At 35.2% G+C, this 18,603-nt stretch overlaps 1 protein-coding gene across 1 annotated transcript in view; it reads left to right on the top strand.

The window, feature by feature from the left end:
• Positions 1 to 18,603, top strand: part of MED20 (mediator complex subunit 20) — a 126,339-nt gene that overhangs the window by 24,728 nt on the left and 83,008 nt on the right. The gene's annotated exons all lie outside the window — the stretch shown is intronic.

The following is an 18,603-nucleotide window of genomic DNA, read 5'->3' as shown; positions in this document are numbered from 1 at the left end:
TGAGTGAAAGGGGAAAAGAGAATTTAGAAGCAAGGGTAAGAACTAAAGATAAGAGGTGGGGTCAGGGAATAGGTCTACAGAATTCTTAAATGAGGGGGGAGCATGAAACTGTTGATTGGCTTTGTCCCCAGAAAGGCTATGCCTCCACCCCCTTTTTTTTTCTCCCCCAAGGAGCCTTTAATCCTCTCCCACCATTCAGGTCCTTTAATCCTTTTGGTTTTATGAGCACTATTGAAAAGTTGTGGCCAACTTTAATTTTGTTCTTACAAAATATGAATGATATAGTGCCCCAAGGATAGTGATGAAAAGCTATGCAGTTAACTTCTTTGGTAGTAATAGGAAAAGTAGTACTTAATAAATGTTTTATCTACTGTATAGATATGATTGTTTTATAGATATGAGTGTTAATATTGTTTTTGCTGTATTGTACCAAAAGACCAAAGGCAAATACTCTGGACAAAATTGTCATAAACTTTTGTTTTCAATTCAGAATGCAGTATTGTGGAGATAGGGATAGTGAGAAATTCTGTTTCAGTTAACTCATGGAATTGCTATTTGGTTATTTAAGTAGCTGAAGTAAATTGAGAAATCAGTTTAGAAAAACGTTAACATCCCAGGGAAAGAATTAACCTGTAAAAAGAGATTTAACTATGGAGCTAATTTCTTGCTGTTGGCTTGAGTAGACTTAAATTAAAATGTTTTAATAGTGTGAGGAAAAACATAGAAAATTGACCATGGGTTTTATGTTAAGGATGTCCTGAGAAATTCTATCATTTTTGAAAATCTCTAACATCATTGCCAGCTGTAGAAATTGGCTGGCTCTGAGCATTCCCACTGTCTTCCCCTCCTCACTTTCCCTTTGTGAATAAATAAGAGCATATCAAGCTCATTTTATAGAAGTCTCTGGTTTCTCTTAAAATACCCTTTTTGGAATTAAATATAGGAAAGTTTGAGCTTTATGACAAATTTTGGGTTATCCTAACAAGTTTCTTTTATTGTTGACTTTCAATTCTTTAGAGTTAATCCCTGACAAACCAAGAAAACCTATTTACTTTGATGTTGGTCATTTATTTTTAAATACAAAAGACTACACATCCCTTAACAAAAAGCAAAATTTTATCTGTAAAAGTTGTGTTGGCTTGATGACAGTATTTTAATTAGCATGCTTTCAAAGTCACTTAGAAACTTTTTAGGATTATTAATTTCTTGCTATATACAATGTGTTTTAACTTATAAAGATTAGATTTTACTTTGTGGATTCCATATACTTGGATTTAGCAGACTTTTTATGAAAGTTTTCTTGTCTTTTAATACTTTACAACATTAGCTCCTTCAGAATTTTATTTATGAGCACACCAACAACTGATTGTCATATTAGCATGTTGTATTTGATTCAAATTTTGTTTCTTGGTTTTTGTTAAAGCATGTGTTCAAAGTGACTAGATGTATTTAGCTTTTGAACAAAGTTTTCTGTTTTCATGTTAACTTTTAAAAAGACTCCTCAGTTCAGTAAATGTTTATTGAGTGCCTATTTGCAAGATTAGTATGCTAGGTGCTCTTAGATATTCTTGTCAAAGAGAAAACTAACTGAAGCATTTGTTTACTTAAGCCTTTTCATCTAGTGCTTTAGCTATAATGTTTCTTTAGGTAGTGGTTATTTTGGGATGGAAATGATAGCAGGTTGTAGCAGCCTGTTGTAGTCTTAAATTATTATTATCATTTATTATTCTTTCTTATACTATTGACTGTTATGTGTTAAGACCCTTTAAAATCTTATTAAATGGGGCGGCTAGGTGGCATAGTGGATAAAGCACCAGCCCTGGAGTCAGGAGTACCTGGGTTCAAATCCAGTCTCAGACACTTAATAATTACCTAGCTGTGTGGCCTTGGGCACGCCACTTAACCCCATTTGCCTTGCAAAAAAAACCTAAAAATAAAAATCTTACTAAATGAATCTTATCTTACATGAACTTACATGAACTTGTTTTGGAAAAATACTAAACATTTTCATTCATTGTGCTGTATTACAAACTCCTAAATGTAGATAGTTATTTTTTAATCTGCATTTCTAAAATGACTTGTTTAAAAGTTGATAATTTTTAGTTCAAATATTGATATTAAATGACTTGATGATACTTATACATTTTCTTTTCAGTTCACACTATATAATCTACCAAAATTATACTTTTATCTATAATGTCACTCATCTCATGTTTATGTGCCAAGAATCATTAAAATCATTTTATCAAATTTGAATGACTAGATGTATGTAATTATGTCTCCTTGATTAATCATAGAATTTTAGGACTTGAAGAGTCCATCACTCTCCCACTTTAGGCAGGACCGACCATACGGACCATTCCTGATCAGTGAAAATCTTTTTTTTTTTTTTAAGAATCCAAAGGAAGAAGTTGTACAACCTATACAGGTAGCTCATTTTAATGTTCTCTATCCAGAGATTCACCTTTTTATCTGATTTGCACACAGTATAATGTTATTTTTTTGGTTTGTTTCAGGTCTATTCTCATTGGAAATTGAAAATAACCATATTCATAATTGCACAAGATCTTTCCTTCATATGTTTGAAAATCATTTTATAAACCTGAATTCTTTGCTTTTCAGGCTAAAGGATTCTAGTTTGTTTTAATCTCTTCTGAGAGGTTATTGCAAGGCTTTATTGTTAAAGCCTTACAAAATTTTTGTTTTTCCTCTTAGCCTTTTTTTCCAAATTCTTGAAATAGCAAGCATAGAACACAGGGAACAGATATAGTAAGGGAGGGGTTGACTAAAGCTGGATAAGATGAAAATGTTATTTCATATGTATCACATTCTTGTATTTTCCAATTTTTTAAAAAACTACAGTGCTGCTACGTTGCTGACTCATGGTAAGCTTTCTGTATACTATGGAGGTTATATCTTTTTCTGATATTTTTGAGTGAATTTAAAATTTTATTGAGTTTGCTTTTTCTATTAAAATATATATTTAAAAATATATATATATAAATATATATATATATATATATATATATATAGTTTCTGAGATTTGAATTCTGAACCTATTTTCCAAGGTGCAAATGATAACTTGTATTCATTACCAACAAGCAACTTACACTGAATGCTGTAAACAATGCTGTTGGTGCCCAATGGATGGCTTTAACAATATTTCCCAATCTCATTTCTGATAGATCAAGAGTTAGGGTTTTATACTTTAAGCCACCAATTCAAAATTATTAAACAACACTGGTTCCAAAACTTAACCTTTTTAGGATAAATTGAGAGGGTGATATTAAATCATTGGTAATAGAAGTGTACCTTTATATTAGCCGTGGGATTTTTTTCATGTTTAAAGTTCCAGAGTTAATTTGTCTTATTTTTCCTATATTTGTCCATAATGAGATATTGGTGATCAGAGAAGGAATCTAAAGATAATGAAATAGTTATAGATCAAACTTGTATGTCATACTCACTATCTTTCAGGGAAGTGCTAGAAATACCTTATGAAACAATTTGAAATCCATTTATCTAGATTATATTGCTTATTGTATTTTTTACAGGACAGGATCAAAAACCTTGTTAACATCATGATAGATTTCGCCTATTGCTTCATCTTGATCTGTCTGACCTGCTATTCAGTAGCATATGAAATTAGTCCAACAGGATTTGCTCTTTATCCAGTCAGACTTATTATAGAGTACCCACTTTTCTTCAAGGTATTTGTAATTTTGTGGCTAATTTTTCCTAGTATTTTTTCAGGTATATAAATTGTTCACGTTTATGATTTCCATTATCATCCTCTTCCATTTTTAAAATGTAGGCACTTGTGATGCTTTGTGTTTTCAAGTCTCAGGATATCTTCTTTTTAAACCTTTGTGAATTCTCAGATAGGCTAGCCTTGCAGAAACTTTGACCAGCAATTTTAGTATCTAGGAATTCTAGTCATTAATAACTTTCAGATTACTTTTTTTTAATAGGGGATAATTCAATGAAATGAGGCATGATGTAGTAGAAAGAGCTCTTATGGAGTCGGAAGATCCAAATCTAAATTCCTTTGTCATGTTGCATCATTGTATGACCTTAGACAAGACAGTTAATTTCTCTAACAGTTTTCTTATAAAATGATGACAACAATATTTACCATACTTCATAGGATAATTGTTAGAAAAGCACTGTGTAAACCTTTAAAATCCTATGTAAGCATGTTGTTAACATCATTATTCCAAAATGTCCATTTTAAAGTTTCAGGTAGAGCTTCTAGGTAGTCTTTATGGAGAACTACCTAGTATTTGAAATTCATAGTGGTAATAATTCTAACTAAGTAATATTCACAAACAAATGCTTTAATCAGTCACTATATGTTTACTATGCATACATTGATATCGTTTTCTAATTCTGACTTAGATAAATAGGACTTTTGGAATTAAGATGGTTTAAGATGTTGCTATTTGAAGTAGGCAGGACAATTGTTTCTGATATATGTTGTGTCCAAATTCCAGTGAAGGGTCAAGCTTAGAAACTAATTTTACTTTTTCACTTCAAGTTAAGTAATGGAAAGTCAATAATCAAGTCATGTGTTCTCTGGAGAACTTGGGTTTTTTTAGGACAAAGTCTTATATGAATTCCTGGATATTAAAAAAGACTGAGTTTGCTAAAAGGTTAAAAAAAAGGTCCATTTTATGGTAACAGTTTCACTTCCTTTAAAATTATAAATATTTTTCCAGAAAGACCTATAGGTCAGGCACCTGCTCACCATGGAATGCCACATATTTGATTTCATCACCAAAGCATGAGTTATGTTTAAATTCTAAGCAGCTGATGATGAGTGCTAACCCATAACCTGAATGTTATCCTTGTACTTGAATGCGACATGCTCATGTCTCATTGGCATCACTAAAAGGTTGAAACTTTGAAACTAGAACATGTTTGGGAGGGATTTACAGAAGGAAAGAACCATCTATCAAGGGGCTCATTTGTGAAGATAATATCTAGAGACTAACTTTTGATACTAGAGATGAATTTGGCAGTAATTTGAGTACCAAGCATGTTTATTATTATATCAGATGAATGTTACAATTAATTGATAATACTGTTGGCAATGGTTGTATATGCACATCTAGTCCAACAAATATTTCTGAATTGCTTACTATGTGCAATCCACTGTGCAAAGCACTGGATCTACAAATCAAAACAAAAATAAATTCTATCTTTCAAGGAGCTTTTTAATGTAGAAGATACAATATGTAAATAGATAATCTGATGAATGACATAATGTGAGTTTAATGAGATTAGCAGATGGGAGATTAGATAAAGCTTTGTGAATGAGCTGAGTCTGCAATGAAAGTAGAAAGGGCAGAGAGAAGGAATGGCAAACATTCCAGGCCCAGGGGTCCAAGCAGCAGGGACATGGAGGTTTCTAGGAATTCTGGTGAGAGCAGATAGTCCAGGTTGGCCAGAATATATAACATAGAAAGGAGAGTAATGGAAAAAAGCTTTGGAAGGGAGGCTGGAACCTGATTGTATGGGATCTTCCTTATCAGATTATGGAGTTGATATTTTATCATTAGAGACTGAAGGGCAACAAACTATCATAGAAACACAAAGTTCCAGGACCTGGGAGTAGACTGAGTATTTCTCAGAGCTGAGAATAGTGGTATTCCTCCAACACTGTGTGATCATCATCCTTAATATTTTTAAAAGAAGGTAATTTTTCATCTTAGTTTAGCTTAGAATTGTTGATATGAAGCTAAAAGCAATAGCTAATATGTTGAATATTGAATGACAGAATCAGGGTCCAAGAAACTTAAAAGTCACAGGTCTTTCTACCCCCATGGCCTATATGTGCTTGGCCAAACCATTTAACCTTTTTGGACCTCAGTTTCCTCCTCTGGAAAATGAAGAGCTTGGAATAGATGCCCTCATAGCTCCAAATCTCACCCTAGTACAGGGTGAAGCTAATAAAATTGAAATTTCATTGGGATGAATATAAAATCCTACCCCTGAGTTAAATCATAAACTGTACAAGTGTAGAGTGGAAGGAGGTAAAGTTTGACAACAGTTTGATCTGGGTTTTAGTGGAGTCCTGGCTTAATTTGATTCATCAGTGAGAAATATCAACCCAAAAGCAAATGTGATAAGGAGCAGAGAGTCTGAATGATGGGGTTGATGGTCTTCTGCCTGGTTAGAATACACCTGAAGTAGTGTATTCAGTTTTAGGCTCTTATTACTTGCAGGATCAAATAAAATGTTCTGTTTGGTTTTAAAAACCTTTCACAACCTGGTCTTGTCTTACCTCTTCAAAATTCTTGCACTTTACTTTGTTCTACATCTACATCTAAGTCACTGGTGTCCTTGCTGATCCTCAAACAAGACACTCCCTGACTACAATCAATTTGAAGTGCTCTCACCTCCACCCCCTGACTTCCCTGACCTCCTCAAGACTGAGCTCAGATCTCTCCTGCAAGAGACGTTTTCTAGTCTCCATTCCCTCTGAGGTTACCTCCCAGTCACATTTTTTATATCTTTATGTACATAGTTGTTTGTTCGTTGTCTCCACCATTTGACTGAGTTTCTTGAGGGCAAGGTAACCTAGCCTAGTGCTGACATTTAATGAGTACTTAATAAATGTCTGTTGACTGAATGCCTTAGTAACACATCTTAGAAGGCCATTGATAAGTTACTGTTCATCAGAGTTAAGAGTGACCAAAATGTTTGTGAGGGAACTTTAAAAAACTCATACCATGTAAGGACTTGTTCAAGGATTTGCATGTTTTGTTTTAAGAAGAGAAAATGAAGGGATGGCATTATTGCTGTCCTTAAGTATTTTAAGAGCCATCAGATAGAAAAAAGATGAGAATTTTTCATTAATGATTTATCATATTTTAGTGGAGTACTTTCAGACTTGGCTTGGGCTTGACCTTATGCTGTTGAACATTTTTATCAGATTAAAGGAGAGGTGTCACAGTTATTAAATTTTTGGTGACACAAAACTAGGAGTGAGTGAATGAAAGTCAGGATCCCTAAAGATCTAGACAGACTAAAGCAGAACTATCAAACACATGGTCCATGGGCCACATATAGCTTTCAATATGCCCCACAGTATATATAACCCAAACCAGATTAAAATGTCCCTGAGAAATTTCTTTTTCTATTTTTTTCCTTTAGAAAGATTTTTATTAATTTGGAGTTTTACAATTTATCCCCCATTCTTGCTTCTCTCCCCCCTACCCCCCACAGAAGGCAGTCTGTTAGTCTTTACATTGTTTCCATGGTATACATTGATCTCAGTTGAATGGGATAAGAGAGAAATCATATCCTTAAGGAAGAAAAATAAAGTATAAGAGATCACAAAATTACATGATAACGGTTTTTTTTCCTAAATTGAAGTAGCAATAGTCTCTGGTCTTTGTTCAAACTCCACAATTATTTCTCTGGATACAGATGGTGTTCTCCATTGCAGATAGCCCAAAATTGTCCCTGGTTGTTGTACTGAAGGAATGAGCGAGTCCATTAAGGTGTATCATCACTCCCATGTTGCTGTTAGGGTGTACACTGTTTTCTGGTTCTGTTCATCTTACTCAGCATCAATTCATGCAAATCCTTCCAGGCTTTCCTAAATTCCCATCCCTCCTGGTTTCTAATAGAACAATAGTGTTCCATGACATACATAGACCACAGTTTAAGCCGTTCCCTAATGGAAGGGCATTTACTTAATTTCCAATTATTTGCCACCACAAACAGGACTGCTATGAATATTTTTGTACGAATAATGTTTTTACGTAACTGAGAAATTTTAACAAAATAAATAAAAATGCAATAAAACATAGACATTGCATTTTAAAACTAAATCACTATGTGACTCACAGGATCCTTATGATGATTTAGTGGCCACCATATCTATTTGTGTTTTACATCGTTGGATTGGAGCATAGGACTGTCTATTAATATGACATTTAATAGAGATAATTTGGGTTCAACTTCTTAACTATAAGATGATAGAAACAGGATTTAGATTATAATTTGTCCGAAAGGGAAACGGATCTTACTATTTTAGTAGATTGCAAGGTCAATATTAGCCTGTGGTGTGACATGGTGACCAAAAAAGCTTATGCCATCTTGGGCTACAGTGAAAAAAATAGAAGTTTGAGAAATATGGAGTTGATGGTATTGCATTCTGCCTTGGTCAGATCATACCTGTAGTATCAAGTTTTGTTCTGACTCTCAAGTTTAAGAATAGATGGAGTACAAATAGGATCGAGAAAGACTTGGGAGACCAGTTTGTATGAGGATCAATTGAAGGAATTTGTCTTGTTTAGCCAAAAATAGGATGACTTACATATTTGATGGGCCATCAGGTACTGTTTGACCTCAGAGAACAGCATGAGTCAAGAATAACAATTAGTGCTATCTGCTGCCTGAGGAAGTGGCAGGTTTGTCTCCCCTCAGAAGAGGTCTCCAAAACAATGTAAAGACTGACAAATTGCCTTTTGTGGGGGGAGGGAAGTAAGATTAGGGAAAAAATTGTTGTAAAACTCAAAATGAATAAAATCTTCATAATTCAAAAAAACAAAAAGGTCTCCAAGCAGAGACTGGGTATCCTTTTAATGGGTATGTTATGATGGGAATTCCTTTTGGAAGTTATAATTTTGGCTAAATGTCCAACAAGATCTTTACATTTTGAAATTCTGTGAAACTCTGCCATAGCCCAGAACATGGAGCAAGGAACAGAAACTACTAAGAGGCAGATTTTGTATCAATATAAGGAAATGAGGTGTGTCAAGAAACAGTATATATCCTGTCACTGGAAATTTTTAAGCAGGGACTGAATGATCACTTGTCTGGGATTTTCAAGTAGTGATTCCTGTTTAGGTTTAGAGATAATATTATATGAGCCCTGAATCTGTGAGTGTATGCATAATATTATAATCCTATCTTTCCATAGAGAAATTAACTGGATTGGTTTTCAAGGTCTTTTTGTATTTTTCTGATTTTGTGTATATACATATATAAGCTAAGTTTCAAGACATGGATGTGTTTAGTCAGAGGAGAAAAATGATGCTTCAGATTGTTGCTTATGAGGACTGTTGCTGATTGGATGGAAATAATCAGAATCTTATGGTTGGTCTAACTGACTTAAACGGCTGATCTAACTGATTTGAACAGTTGGTGCTACTACTTTTCAGGTACAGATGTTACTAGTCTAGGTTTTTGTTTAGAGAGATTTTTCAGAAGTGTTTATTTGAGCAAGTGGTGTCTTTGACTATCAATAAATTTTATTGATATTTTTGTAAGAATGTTAGTTATTTACTGTTAGAAGAGTATTTCTGTCACCTTAGTAGAAGTGAACAGAAAAGAGATTATGACACAAGAAATAAATTGGACTACCCAGAAAATTCAGTTCAGCAAACACTTAAGTATTTTACCTTTGTGCAAGATGCTAGATTAGACATTGGAGTTACAAAGACAAAAATGAAACTGGCTCTGAAGACATCCTAAAAGATGTCACATATACACATCTTTGTAAATAAAAGGGATTAAAGGAACAAAGAATTAACAGTTGGGGGAATTAGGGAGACAACTAAAAAAGGTGGCAGTAAAACTGTTTCTTGGAGAAAGATATGTAATCTGAGACAGATAAGGAATTTGCAATACAAATTAAGGGAATTTGTTGAAAATTTATGAAAGCTAAAGGGCATGTCAAGTTCATGAAGTAACTAAGTGGGTTGTTTGCTAAGGATTTTAGACATAGCAAGGGTTGGAATTTGAAATAAATATGCAAAATTAAATTGGAGTATTGTAGTGGTTATTAATGACCAAACTAAAAGTTCATGTCTTTTATCTTGGAGAGAGCCAAAGAAGACTATTGAAAATTAAGTAGTTAGGTCTATACCTCAGAAAGATTATTTTGGTAGAGAATAAATTGGAGGTTGTGATAATTGAATTACATCATTTGTGTTACTTAAATACCTTAGCTCCTTGCTTCCTACCATATTAGTGAACACTTGTGCTTTTCAAAAACTCATAATCTGTCCCCAATTTGTCCACTCACCCAACCTTGTTTCCAACTATTCCCCACACATACTCCTTTGCTCCAATCAGTGTTAGCTTTTGCACATGTCTCCTCTGCCTATCCTAATCCTTATCTTTCAAAGCACAATCTAATGTAGGAATGTTTTCCTAACTACTCAAACCCCTTATTTATCTTCCTCTCAACATGCTGAGCACATAGTAGATGCTCAATATAATGAATCAAAACTTAATAGAATAGCTCACTCCTGATTTCTCTGGATATTCAATTCCATTTCAGCAAGTAACTCATCACCATAAGCACCACCCCATCATTGTCATCATCATCATCATTTTACAAAGCTACCATTCTACCTTTGCACATAACTGAACTGATGTTATCAGTTATTTAAATATAGCTAGGTATTATTTTTGTGCATAGAAGATACAAGAAATCATTAAGGACAAATTTAAAGGCAGTGAAATGGGGATTTTTTAAAAATTTGCTTATAACTTCAAATGTCCTTTTTTAAGGAGAAAGAAACTTTGGTTAATAATGAATGTGAAGCATTTTTTGAGGATAAAAGGTTGTGACTTGAGCAGATAGTTATTCTTTATTTAGATGGATCAGTCTAAAAGAGTATGAAAGTGCTTCTCTCATTTTAATAGGTTTTTCTTCTCCCACATCTTTGCCAACTAGAGGTACTTGTTATTGTAGGTAGTAATTGGGCGGACATTGTTTTATTTGCAAAATAGTGAAATGAAAATAGTCTTTTTATTAGGTGGTTTTTTTTTTTTGGTTTTGTTTGTTTTTTAGGATTTTGCAAGGCAAATGGGGTTAAGTGGCTTGCCCAAGGCTACACAGCTAGGTAATTATTAAGTGTCAGATACTCCTGACTCCAGGGCCAGTGCTCTATCCACTGCGCCACCTTACCACCCCCATTGGGTGTTATTTTTGAAGGAATAATGGCCTGTTATGATATTAGAGTTTTTATATTAGTGGTTACTATATTGCTTGAAAGAATGGATGTAGCCTTTTCACTGAGATGGTACAAAATTGATTTGCAAATGACTGCTTCTGTATTCCCCAGAGCCTAGCATAGTATCCTATCATAATACTTAACTCATTTTTGATCATGAAAATAATAAAGGAAATTAACCACAAAGTTAAAATTACGTTATGTAGCACGACTAGCTTTATACCTTATAAAGTTCCTTAATTTTAAGTATCTGAAAATAACAAAGTTCAGAATTTTCTGTTGTAGAGTGTGTATATATTGGTTCTGTGAATGTTATTCGTACTCAATTGAAGTATTGAATATTGAACAATGAATGTAACAATTAGGATTACCTCATGGTAAAGGGGATAAAGCTGAAAAATTTATAGACTTGCCTGGGAGCGTTTTGTGTGTGTGTGTTTGAACCAATTCACGGTTCCGTAATCTAAGGCTAGTGTGTGTGCAGGTGTATACAATATACATGTATAGGTGTGGGTATATATATATATATGTATGCCGTGTACATATGCATACATATACACATGTGTGCATGTATACATATATAACTATTTGGCTAAAAGAAACACGAATATTTCAAGAAATACTCAAGGCTCTCAAAGCTTTCAATTGCCACCCATCAGCTCCCCTAAGTTGTTTTTAGATTTGACTAATTTTTTTTTAGGTTTTTGCAAGGCAAATGGGGTTAAGTGGCTTGCCCAAGGCCACACAAGTAGTTAATTATTAAGTGTCTGAGACCGGATTTGAACCCAGGTACTCTTGACTCCAGGGCCGGTGCTTTCTCTACTCCGCCACCTAGCTGCCCCCTAGCTGCCCCTAGACTTGACTAATTTAAAGAAAACTGAAGTGAGCTACCTTGGCCTCAGTTTCTTTTGCTTTGAAATCTGGTAATTAGATTAAAAAACTCCATTGTATTGATTCTTTTTCAAAATATTTTTATTTAAGGCCATGGGGTTTAAGTGACTTGCCCAAGTTCACACAACTAAGTGTCTGAGGCTGGATTTGAACTCAGTTCCTCTTGAATCCAGGGCCAGTGCCCCCTAACTAATGTGCCACCAAGCTGTCCTTGTATTGACTCTTAGCTAAAAAAAAAGGACACAAAACTTGGGGAATTCTTTCAGCTGTTTTCTTTGAGGAGTGAAAGGAAATTAGTTTTGTCTTCCTAAATACTTAGCCAAGATGACTAGGCTATTTAGTTGATAAAGGTGTGGTCTAAGGTTTAAATGAAAAAAAAAATAATCTTTTATTGGAACAAATTTATAAAATGAAGTTTTTGGGGAGGGAAAGAGGATAAAAGGTTACTAAAACCATGAAATGTTTCTATGTGTGTTTCACTTAAACTATGTCGTGTTCATAGGAGGTTTTTAATTTCATTTGCTAAATTGAATTTAACTTCTTAATAAAGTTCTTATAGGAATAAAAAAAAAGTAGAAATTACCTGGAAAGAATTTTACAAGTTAGATGCTGTAGTTTCTAAGACTTGGACTAAAACAGATTGTGATTATTACTTTGACATTTCTTTATCCTAAGTCTAGAAAATAAGATATTCTTAATAATTTTTCTGGATCATTTTTAATATGTCAGGTTGTAAACAACATTTTTTTGACAAGGATTTTCTCCCTTTGTCTTCTCTTAAGCTAATTAATAATTTATATTTTAATAATATATCTTTTTTATTGTGTGAAAATGCCCAATAAATATCTACATGTAGTAATTCTTGGACACATTATTGGGGGGCAGGTGATGGGTCAGTGACTAAATTGATTTTATTGTTTTTGTAAATACACATCTTTTTCCTTCTGTTTTAAAAGAAATTTTGTTAAGTTGTTCTTTTTTCCAGAGCAAGTCATGTATTTTACTTTCAGTGATGCCAGTCTCTTGTCCTTAATTCCTTTGTTCTGTCTTCTGCATTATCCTAAGAGGATAAAGATTAGAGAGGAGGCTTGGAAACAGAATGAACATTCTGAAATTAACAGAATTTTTTCTTTTACTTCCTTTTCTCTGTCTTGCCCCTTTTGGTGTTGGATTTGGTTTTAGGTGTTCTAGATCTAAATAATGGGGATTTTATCCTCTTGTGGTGTACTTGTTAATCTGATAAATTAGTGTTTGCCAATACTTTGGGAGGATGGGGCCAAAGTATATGCATTTAAATTCTAGTCTTCAGAGGTAATTATTTTGTATTTTTTTCCAATTTATTTAGTTGCTCCAGATTTGGAAATTTCATATTGAATAAGACTGGAAAATAACTCCATGGCATTGGGAAAACATTTTGGCGTTTTCTCAAAACACATCGGAGGTCAATATGGCTTTATTATAATTAGTTTTTCTAAAATGTAGTAGTAGACTGGCTTTGGTATAGAGGCCTTTATCCTCAAACTGTTATACTCTGGCTGTCTCTTTTTTCATCTTCATTGATAAAATGAGATTTTTTTTTTAATGAAATGTTTTTCATCCCTCCCCTTCGAAAAATCTATTCAGTACTTAGGAAAAAAACCCTTTTAATCATGCCCCATAGTCTCTTTCTTTGCTACTATCTCTGAAGAGATATTTCTTGCCTAGGCCAATTCCTTCACATCTGTGTTTTTGATCCCATCCCCTTTTCTTTGGGACTTTGTTTCTCATATACTCCATGTATAATTATCCAAAAGCTCTCTTCCTCTGCTGTACAGGTCTCCCTGTCCTTAAAAAAATTTCTCTTGACTCTACCATCTCTTTACTCTTAATCTCTTACAAATTTATAGAAGGTGACCTATACATTTCTTCATTTTTCTTGTTTTTTTCCATTTCCTTTTCCTCGCCTCCCACTCACTTCTCATTACTGTGGTAATCTGGTTTCCAATCCTAAATCTTTTCTAAACAGAAACTTCTCTCTGTGTCACAAACCTATCTTAACCAATCAATACAGTTGCTCCTTTTCTCAGTCTTCATTCTACTTGGACATTGCAGCTTTTGAAACTATCAAGCACATTTCCCTTTCCATTTCTGGCTCTTATTTTTCCTCCAATCTCTCTTAGCATTCTTTCTCATTTTTCTGTGCTGATACATTCTCCTGCTCAGTAAGAATGTGTAATACCCCAAGACTTTTTTTTCAGTCATCTAGAAATACAGCCTTGGCTTCATTTTTAACTTTTCATCATTCCTGCTCCCCAACATTCAATCATCTGCCAGGTGTTCTACCTCCCTACAACATCTCTTACACGTTATATTTATTTCTAGTATTAATGTTATCTCATTCAAGTAGAAGGTTAGCTTTGAGGGCAAAGACTGTTAATCTTATTGAGTAGTCCCATCCTCTAGTACAGTTCTTGTACACACTGTTGTTTTTTTTCCCCTTTTATTTTTTCCCAAATACATGGAAAGATAGTCTTCAGTATTCATTCTTTTGCATTATTTGAGTTCCATATTTCTTTACCATTCTCTATTCCCTCACCCCATCCTTCACAGCAAGCAATTTTTATAGGTTATACAATCATGTTTAACATATTTCCAGATTAGGTGTATTGTGAATAAGAATTAGAGCTAAGGAGAAGAAAGATCATTTGAGAATAAATAACAGGGGCAGCTGGGTGGTACAGTGGATAGAGCACCGGCCCTGGAGTCAGGAGAACCTGAGTTCAAATCTGATCTCAGACACTTAATAAGTACCTAGCTGTGTGGCCTTGGGCAAGCCACTTAACCCCATTTGCCTTGCAAAAACCGAGAGAGAGAGAGAGAGAGAGAGAGAGAGAGAGAGAGAGAGAGAGAGAATGAATAACAATATAAGTTTTTAAAAATGAGCTGTGTATGCTTTGGTCTGTATTCAGATGTCATAGTTTTTCCTCTGGATGTAGATGACACTTTCCATAACAGGTCTCTCAGGATTGTCCTTGATCACTGAATTGCTGAGGGGAGCAGCATTCAACACAGTTGGTCATCTCACAATGTTGCTGTTAATGTTGTTCTCTTGATTCTACTCACTTGGTTCCAGGTCACTTCCAGGCTTTTCCTAAGTCCTGTCCACTCATTGTTTAATTTTTTTTTTCAAGGCAATGGGGTTAAGTGGCTTGCTCAAGGCCACACAGCTAGGTACTTATTAGGTGTCTGAGGCTGGATTTGAACTCAGGTACTCCTGACTCCAGGGCCCGTGCTCTCTCCACTGTACCACCTAGCCACCCCCTTGCTCATTATTTCTTACAGAAATATTAGTTGTGAAAATTGTTTCACAGATTTCTGCATTCCTTCTGATCTTGGTTGCATTGGTTTTATTTATGCAAAAACCTTTCTTTCCCATCACCCTTATCTTCCCCCTATTTATGCTTTTTTCTCCTTTCCCCTTATCCATATCAACAATGTTGGACTGTTGTCTGACTCACACTGTCCTTTCCCCTCCCTGTTCCCTTCTATTTCCCCTGTAGAGAAGGATACATTTCTAAACTCAGTTGGGAATGTATATCATTCCTTCTTTGAGTCGAGTCTGTTGAGAGTAAGATTTACTCAGTGTTTATACTCTCCCTACTTTCCCTCTATAGGTCCTTTATGTTTCTTCATGGGGTACTAGTTATTCTCTAATGCTCCAACCTTCTTCAGATTTTAATTGTTTTATACCAGTCTTGTACCCACATCCAAAGTATACTACTTTGGCTTGCCCAGGGCCACACAACTAGGTAATTATTAAGTGTCTGAGGCCAGATTTGAACCCAGGTACTATTGACTCCAGGGCCGGTGCTCTATCCACTGCATCACCTAGCCGCCCTTCTTGTTTATTTTATAGTTAGATTTATCTAAATCTGAGAATGGGAGTTTGAGGTCTTCCACCAGTAGAGTTTTGCTGTCTGTGTCTTCCTATAACTCAGTCAACTTCTTCTCTATTGAAATTGCCTCATTGTCTTTGGTACCTTTTAGGAGGATATAGTTTCCTTCTTTATCTCTTTTAAAGAGATCTATTTTTGCAGCTGTTTTGTCTGAAATAAGGATTGCTACCCCTGCTTTTTTCACTTCAGCTGAAGCAAAATATATTTTGCTCGAACCTTTTACCTTTATATATATCTCTCTGCATCAAATGAGTTTTTTGTAAGCAAATATTGTAGGATCCAAAGTGGTTTTTCATCCACTTTGCTGTTTGCTTACATTCATCTCATTCACAATCAAAGTTAGAATTACTCTTTATTGCCCTCCATGCTATCTTACCCTTGTTTCTATTTTCCCCCTTTTTTCATTTTATCCATATTACCCAGTATTTTGTTTCTGAATACCACCTCCTTCAGTGTGTTTGACCCCTTATATCCAATCCCCCTCCCTTTTCTTTCCCCTTTCCTTTTGTCCTTTCTTCTTTCCCTTCCTTCTACTAGTTCCTCTTTTCCTCTCCCTTCCCCTTTCCTTAAAAGGTAAGATAAATTTCTTAACTGAGTGTGTGTTAACTTTGAGCCAAATCTGATGAGAGTAAAATTCAGGAAGTTCTCACCTCCTCCTTTCTTCCTTTCTTGCAATAGGTCCTATATACCTCTTTATGTAATGTGATTTACCCCTTCAGTCTCCTCCACCTTTCCATCTCTTTCCTCTCCCCCGTTTTTAAGAAGATAATGTTTTTAAATCATTCTGTCAGAGTCATGGATAAATCATGAGTGTCCATTACTTCTGGACAAGAGTTACAATTCTCAGGAGTTAAAGAATCTTTCTCCCAGGTTGGGATATAGCCATTTTCATCTTATTAGATAGCATTTTTTTTTTCTTTTCCCTTTTTAACCTTTTCATGTGTCTCTTGAGTCTACTGTTTGAAGTCCAAATTTTCTATTTGGCTTTGGTCTTTTCATCAGGAAAATTTGAAATTCTCCTATTTCATTAAATGTACCTCTTTTACCCTGGAAAAGAAGGCTCAGTTCTCTCTGGGCCTGGATAGTGAATTTTTTTTTTTTTTTTTAAGATTTTTCAAGGCAATGGGGTTAAGTGGCTTGCCCAAGACCACACAGCTAGGTAATTATTAAGTGTCTGAGTCTGGATTTAAACTCAGGTACTCCTGACTCCAAGGCCAGTGCTCTATTCACTGTGCCACCTAGCTGCCCCTGGATAGTGAATTCTTGACTGCATTTCAAGGTCCCTTACTCTTCGGAATATAGCATTCCAGGCCCTTCTTTTAATGTCGATGCAGCCAGATCCTGTGTAATCCTTACTGTGCCACCTTTGTAACTAAATTGTTTCTTTCTGGCTGCTTGCAGGATTTTCTCTTTTATCTGATAATTCTGGAATTTGGCCACAAATATTCCTTGGTATTTTTATTTTGGTATCACTTTCAGGAGGGGATCAATGTATTCTTTAAAAGTTTATTTATTTTTATTATTTTAGGTTTTTGCAAGGCAAACAGGGTTAAGTGACTTGCCCAAGGCCACACAGCTAGGTAATTATTAAGTGTCTGAGGCCGGATTTGAAATCAGGTACTCATGACTCCAGGGCTGGTGCTCTATTCACTGTGCCACCTAGCTGCCCCCATTGTATTCTCTCAATCACTATTTTGCCCTATGATTCTATCTATATCAGGGCAAATCCTATATTATTGAGTCCAGGCTTTTTTTCACTTCAGTGTTTTCAGGAAGCCCAATAATTCTTAAGTTGTCTCTTCTGCATCTATTCTCAAGGTCAATGGTTTTGCCAATGAGGTATTTTACATTTTATTCTAATTTTTTTGGTTTTGTTTAACAGAATCTTGTTGTCTCATGAAGTCATTAGTTTGCACAGATTCCATTCTTTTTTTTTCAGAGAATAATTTTCTTCATTTACCTTTTGTAACTTTGCCAGTTGGTCGATTCTATTTGAAAGAGTTTTCCATATGCCCAATTGAGGATCTGAGAGAATTATTCTCATTTTGCATTTTCCCAATTGTATTTTCCAAGTATTTTTTTTTTTCTTGTTGCAGGATGTTAACAAGGTGTTCATTTTCTCTTGAGTTTCTTTTCCCAATTTTTCCAATTGATTTTTAAACTCCTTCCTGATTTCTTCTAGGATGCCTTTCTGGGCTGGAGACCAATTCATATTCTCTTCAGAAATTCTAGATCTCTCTGAGTTAGGATCTTTGCTTTTAAGATAGTTTTTTTTTTTTTTAAGGTTTTTGCAAGGCAAACAGGGTTAAGTGGCTTGCTCAAAGCCACACAGGCTAAGTAATTATTAAGTGTCTGAGACCAGATTTGAACCCAGGTACTCCTGACTCCAAGGCCGGTGCTTTATCCACAATGGCACCTAGCCACCCCTAAGGTAGTTTTCTTTGGACCCCCCCATTTTGCTGGGTTTTCTTCATTTTCCCATGATGTGTTGGGGGTGGGGCTAGTTCACAGATCTTTGGTGTTGAAATTTCTGGAGGCTTTGCTCACTGGGTTTAGCAACTCCAAGTAGGCCAGCCAGTAGGGGGTTCTGGTTGGTTTTTCTGGGGTGTCTGTGACCTTGATTTGAGGCCTACTTCCTAGGCCTGGAGGGGGTGGGTGGGGGCCCAGCTGGATACTGTTATCCTTCAACAGTGTGGGCTGTGCCCTGGGGCTAGATAGTTAATCTCCTTATTCTACTGAGGGAGCTCTGCTTCCCACATCTGAGCCTTGGGGGGGGGGGGGGGGCTGTGTTTGTTCTG

This window comes from Macrotis lagotis, chromosome 5, assembly GCF_037893015.1.
Source record: "Macrotis lagotis isolate mMagLag1 chromosome 5, bilby.v1.9.chrom.fasta, whole genome shotgun sequence".
Classification (NCBI taxonomy): Eukaryota; Metazoa; Chordata; class Mammalia; order Peramelemorphia; family Peramelidae; genus Macrotis; species Macrotis lagotis.
Note: the sequence above shows the minus strand (reverse complement) of the source record. Positions and strands in the feature narration are given on the sequence as shown.